We start from the raw sequence: 7,186 nt of genomic DNA, 5'->3' as shown, positions 1-7,186 counted from the left end.
TGTCTGGGATATGGTAAGTACAATTTATCAGTGGAATGAGTCCGGCATATTATTGGATTTCAAATTATGTCTGGGATATGGTAAGTACAATTTATCAGTGGAATGAGTCAGGCATGTTATTGGATTTCAAATTATGTCTGGGATATGGTAGGTACAATTTATCTATGGAATGAGTCCGGCATATTATTGGATTTCAAATTATGTCTGGGATATGGTAAGTACAATTTATCAATGGAATGAGTGTGGCATGTTATTGAATTTCAAATTATGTCTGGGATATGGTAAGTACAATTTATCAATGGAATGAGTCCGGCATATTATTGTATTTCAAATTATGTCTGGGATATGGTAAGTACAATTTATCAATGGAATGAGTGTGGCATGTTATTGGATTTCAAATTATGTCTGGGATATGGTAAGTACAATTTATCAATGGAATGAGTCCGGCATGTTATTGGATTTCAAATTATGTCTGGAATATGGTAAGTACAATTTATCAATGGAATGAGTCCGGCATGTTATTGGATTTCAAATTATGTCTGGGATATGGTAAGTACAATTTATTAATGGAATGAGTCTGGCGTGTTATTGGATTTCAAATTATGCCTGGGATATGATAAGTACAATTTATCAATGGAATGAGTCCGGCATGTTATTGGATTTCAAATTATGTCTGGGATATGGTAAGTACAATTTATTAATGGAATGAGTCCAGCGTGTTATTGGATTTCAACTTATGTCTGGGATATGGTAAGTACACTTTATCAATGGAATGAGTCTGGCATGTTATTGGATTTCAAATTATGTCTGGGATATGGTAAGTACAATTTATTAATGGAATGAGTCCAGCGTGTTATTGGATTTCAACTTATGTCTGGGATATGGTAAGTACAATTTATCAATGGAATGAGTCTGGCATGTTATTGGAATTCAAATTATGTCTGGGATATGGTAAGTACAATTTATTAGTGGAATGAGTGTGGCGTGTTATTGGATTTCAAATTATGTCTGGGATATGGTAAGTACAATTTATCAATCGAATGAGTCCGGCGTGTTATTGGAATTCAACTTTTGTCTGCGATATGGTAAGTACAATTTATCAATGGAATGAGTCTGGCATGTTATTGGAATTCAAATTATGTCTGGGATATGGTAAGTACAATTTATTAGCGGAATGAGTGTGGCGTGTTATTGGATTTCAAATTATGTCTGGGATATGGTAAGTACAATTTATCAATCGAATGAGTCCGGCGTGTTATTGGAAGTCAAATTATTTCTGGGATATGGTAAGTACAATTTATCAATGGAATGTGTCTGGCATGTTATTGGATTTCAAATTATGTCTGGGATATGGTAAGTACAATTTATTAGTGGAATGAGTGTGGCGTGTTATTGGATTTCAAATTATGTCTGGGATATGGTAAGTACAATTTATTAGTGGAATGAGTGTGGCGTACTATTGGATTTCAAATTATGTCTGGGATATGGTAAGTACAATTTATCAATCGATTGAGTCCGGCGTGTTATTGGATTTCAACTTATGTCTGGGATATGATAAGTACAATTTATCAATGGAATGAGTCTGGCATGTTATTGGAATTCAAATTATGTCTGGGATATGGTAAGTACAATTTATTAGTGGAATGAGTGTGGCGTGTTATTGGATTTCAAATTATGTCTGGGATATGGTAAGTACAATTTATCAATCGAATGAGTCCGGCATGTTATTGGATTTCAAATTATGTCTGGGATATGGTAAGTACAATTTATTAATGGAATGAGTCCAGCGTGTTATTGGATTTCAACTGATGTCTGGGATATGGTAAGTACAATTTATCAATGGAATGAGTCTGGCATGTTATTGGATTTCAAATTATGTCTGGGATATGGTAAGTACAATTTATTAATGGAATGAGTCCAGCGTGTTATTGGATTTCAACTTATGTCTGGGATATGGTAAGTACAATTTATCAATGGAATGAGTCTGGCATGTTATTGGAATTCAAATTATGTCTGGGATATGGTAAGTACAATTTATTAGTGGAATGAGTGTGGCGTGTTATTGGATTTCAAATTATGTCTGGGATATGGTAAGTACAATTTATCAATCGAATGAGTCCGGCGTGTTATTGGAATTCAACTTTTGTCTGCGATATGGTAAGTACAATTTATCAATGGAATGAGTCTGGCATGTTATTGGAATTCAAATTATGTCTGGGATATGGTAAGTACAATTTATTAGTGGAATGAGTGTGGCGTGTTATTGGATTTCAAATTATGTCTGGGATATGGTAAGTACAATTTATCAATCGAATGAGTCCGGCATGTTATTGAATTTCAAATTATGTCTGGGATATGGTAGGTACAATTTATCAATGGGATGAGTCCGGCATATTATTGGATTTCAAATTATGTCTGGGATATGGTAAGTACAATTTATCAATGGAATGAGTGTGGCATGTTATTGGATTTCAAATTATGTCTGGGATATGGTAAGTACAATTTATCAGTGGAATGAGTTCAGCATGTTATTGGATTTTAAATTATGTCTGGGATATGGTAAGTACAATTTATCAATGGAATGAGTCCGGCATATTATTGGATTTCAAATTATGTCAGGGATATGGTAAGTACAATTTATCAATGGAATGAGTGTGGCATGTTATTGGATTTCAAATTATGTCTGGGATATGGTAAGTACAATTTATCAGTGGAATGAGTTCAGCATGTTATTGGATTTTAAATTATGTCTGGGATATGGTAAGTAAAATTTATCAATGGAATGAGTCCGGCATATTATTGGATTTCAAATTATGTCAGGGATATGGTAAGTACAATTTATCAATGGAATGAGTGTGGCATGTTATTGGATTTCAAATTATGTCTGGGATATGGTAAGTACATTTTATCAATGGAATGAGTCCGGCATGTTATTGGTATTCAAATTATGTCTGGGATATGGTAAGTAGAATTTATCAACGGAATGAGTCTGGCATGTTATTGGATTTCAAATTATGTCTGGGATATGGTAAGTACAATTTATCAATGGAATGAGTCCGGCATGTTATTGGATTTCAAATTATGTCTGGGATATGGTAAGTACAATTTATCAACGGAATGAGTCTGGCATGTTATTAGATATCAAATTATGTCTGGGATATGGGAAGTACAATTTATCAATGGAATGAGTCCGGTATATTATTGGATTTCAAATTATGTCTGGGATATGGTAAGTACAATTTATCAGTGGAATGAGTCCGGCATATTATTGGATTTCAAATTATGTCTGGGATATGGTAAGTACAATTTATCAGTGGAATGAGTCAGGCATGTTATTGGATTTCAAATTATGTCTGGGATATGGTAGGTACAATTTATCTATGGAATGAGTCCGGCATATTATTGGATTTCAAATTATGTCTGGGATATGGTAAGTACAATTTATCAATGGAATGAGTGTGGCATGTTATTGAATTTCAAATTATGTCTGGGATATGGTAAGTACAATTTATCAATGGAATGAGTCCGGCATATTATTGTATTTCAAATTATGTCTGGGATATGGTAAGTACAATTTATCAATGGAATGAGTGTGGCATGTTATTGGATTTCAAATTATGTCTGGGATATGGTAAGTACAATTTATCAATGGAATGAGTCCGGCATGTTATTGGATTTCAAATTATGTCTGGAATATGGTAAGTACAATTTATCAATGGAATGAGTCCGGCATGTTATTGGATTTCAAATTATGTCTGGGATATGGTAAGTACAATTTATTAATGGAATGAGTCTGGCGTGTTATTGGATTTCAAATTATGCCTGGGATATGATAAGTACAATTTATCAATGGAATGAGTCCGGCATGTTATTGGATTTCAAATTATGTCTGGGATATGGTAAGTACAATTTATTAATGGAATGAGTCCAGCGTGTTATTGGATTTCAACTTATGTCTGGGATATGGTAAGTACAATTTATCAATGGAATGAGTCTGGCATGTTATTGGATTTCAAATTATGTCTGGGATATGGTAAGTACAATTTATTAATGGAATGAGTCCAGCGTGTTATTGGATTTCAACTTATGTCTGGGATATGGTAAGTACAATTTATCAATGGAATGAGTCTGGCATGTTATTGGAATTCAAATTATGTCTGGGATATGGTAAGTACAATTTATTAGTGGAATGAGTGTGGCGTGTTATTGGATTTCAAATTATGTCTGGGATATGGTAAGTACAATTTATCAATCGAATGAGTCCGGCGTGTTATTGGAATTCAACTTTTGTCTGCGATATGGTAAGTACAATTTATCAATGGAATGAGTCTGGCATGTTATTGGAATTCAAATTATGTCTGGGATATGGTAAGTACAATTTATTAGTGGAATGAGTGTGGCGTGTTATTGGATTTCAAATTATGTCTGGGATATGGTAAGTACAATTTATCAATCGAATGAGTCCGGCGTGTTATTGGAAGTCAAATTATTTCTGGGATATGGTAAGTACAATTTATCAATGGAATGTGTCTGGCATGTTATTGGATTTCAAATTATGTCTGGGATATGGTAAGTACAATTTATTAGTGGAATGAGTGTGGCGTGTTATTGGATTTCAAATTATGTCTGGGATATGGTAAGTACAATTTATTAGTGGAATGAGTGTGGCGTACTATTGGATTTCAAATTATGTCTGGGATATGGTAAGTACAATTTATCAATCGATTGAGTCCGGCGTGTTATTGGATTTCAACTTATGTCTGGGATATGATAAGTACAATTTATCAATGGAATGAGTCTGGCATGTTATTGGAATTCAAATTATGTCTGGGATATGGTAAGTACAATTTATTAGTGGAATGAGTGTGGCGTGTTATTGGATTTCAAATTATGTCTGGGATATGGTAAGTACAATTTATCAATCGAATGAGTCCGGCGTGTTATTGGAATTCAAATTTTGTCTGCGATATGGTAAGTACAATTTATCAATGGAATGAGTCTGGCATGTTATTGGAATTCAAATTATGTCTGGGATATGGTAAGTACAATTTATTAGTGGAATGAGGGTGGCGTGTTATTGGATTTCAAATTATATCTGGGATATGGTAAGTACAATTTATCAATCGAATGAGTCCGGCGTGTTATTGGAATTCAACTTATGTCTGGGATATGGTAAGTACAATTTATCAATGGAATGAGTCTGGCATGTTATTGGAATTCAAATTATGTCTGGGATATAGTAAGTACAATTTATCAATGGAATGAGTCCGGCATGTTTTTGGAATTCAAATTATTTCTGGGATATGGTAAGTACAATTTATCAATGGAATGTGTCTGGCATGTTATTGGATTTCAAATTATGTCTGGGATATGGTAAGTACAATTTATCAATCGAATGAGTCTGGCGTGTTATTGGAATTCAAATTATTTCTGGGATATGGTAAGTACAATTTATCAATGGAATGTGTCTGGCATGTTATTGGATTTCAAATTATGTCTGGGATATGGTAAGTACAATTTATTAGTGGAATGAGTGTGGCGTGTTATTGGATTTCAAATTATGTCTGGGATATGGTAAGTACAATTTATCAATCGAATGAGTCCGGCGTGTTATTGGAATTCAACTTATGTCTGGGATATGGTAAGTACAATTTATCAATGGAATGAGTCTGGCATGTTATTGGAATTCAAATTATGTCTGGGATATGGTAAGTACAATTTATCAATGGAATGAGTCCGGCATGTTATTGGAATTCAAATTATTTCTTGGATATGGTAAGTACAATTTATCAATGGAATGTGTCTGGCATGTTATTGGATTTCAAATTATGTCTGGGATATGGTAAGTACAATTTATCAATGGAATGAGTGTGGCAAGTTATTGGATTTCAAATTATGTCTGGGATATGGTAAGTACAATTTATCAATGGAATGAGTGTGGCAAGTTATTGGAATTCAAATTATGTCTGGGATATGGTAAGTACAAATTATCAGTGGAATGAGTGTGGCATGTTATTGGATTTCAAATTATGTCTGGGATATGGTAAGTACAATTTATCAATGGAATGAGTGTGGCAAGTTATTGGAATTCAAATTATGTCTGGGATATGGTAAGTACAAATTATCAGTGGAATGAGTGTGGCATGTTATTGGATTTCAAATTATGTCTGGGATATGGAAGTACAATTTATCAATGGAATGAGTGTGGCAAGTTATTGGAATTCAAATTATGTCTGGGATATGGTAAGTACAATTTATCAATGGAATGAGTCCGGCATGTTATTGGATTTCAAATTATGTCTGGGATATGGTAAGTACAAATTATCAGTGGAATGAGTGTGGCATGTTATTGGATTTTAAATTATGTCTGGGATATGGTAAGTACAATTTATCAATGGAATGAGTGTGGCATGTTATTGGATTTCAAATTATGTCTGGGATATGGTAAGTACAAATTATCAGTGGAATGAGTGTGGCATGTTATTGGATTTCAAATTATGTCTGGGATATGGTAAGTACAATTTATCAATGGAATGAGTGTGGCATGTTATTGGATTTCAAATTATGTCTGGGATATGGTAAGTACAATTTATCAATGGAATGAGTGTGGCATGTTATTGGATTTCAAATTATGTCTGGGATATGGTAAGTACTTACATGACTTTAATCTTAAACAACCTGTTGATCTGTTGCTATAATTTTAACTTCTCTACCTATAAAATTATTTTCACTGAGAACACTGAGATTCTCCAGCAACATGAATTTAATATTCAACTCTGATATTTAATAATTCTATTTCCAGATATCTTACTTAGATCCTTGTGGCTGTAGCATTATTATTTTGATTTTATTTGCTGTACCAACATATTCATCTCCGACAAATCTACCAGCAATTTTTGTTTTATTTTAATTTTACGGGTAAGTAATTATTCATCTACACATACCTAATATAGAATCTAATTTGTATATATAATGAATATTCATGCTTTTCTTGTAGTTGTATGTGTAACTTTTTGTCCTATCATTTTAATCTTTGATATTTAGTTTTATGAGTTATTAATTATTGATGTTTGCTGACGAAATATGGGACATAATTTGCATAATGCATGAATATTCATGTTTTGTTATCATTAAGGCTTCATACCATACACCATGTTGTGGTAACTTTTCTATACTATCATTTTCA

The sequence above is a fragment of the Saccoglossus kowalevskii genome, chromosome 10 (assembly GCF_978046115.1).
Source record: "Saccoglossus kowalevskii chromosome 10, keSacKowa6.1, whole genome shotgun sequence".
NCBI classification, from domain to species: Eukaryota; Metazoa; Hemichordata; class Enteropneusta; family Harrimaniidae; genus Saccoglossus; species Saccoglossus kowalevskii.
The sequence above is the reverse complement of the archived record's forward strand: the minus strand, read 5'-3'. Positions refer to the sequence as shown.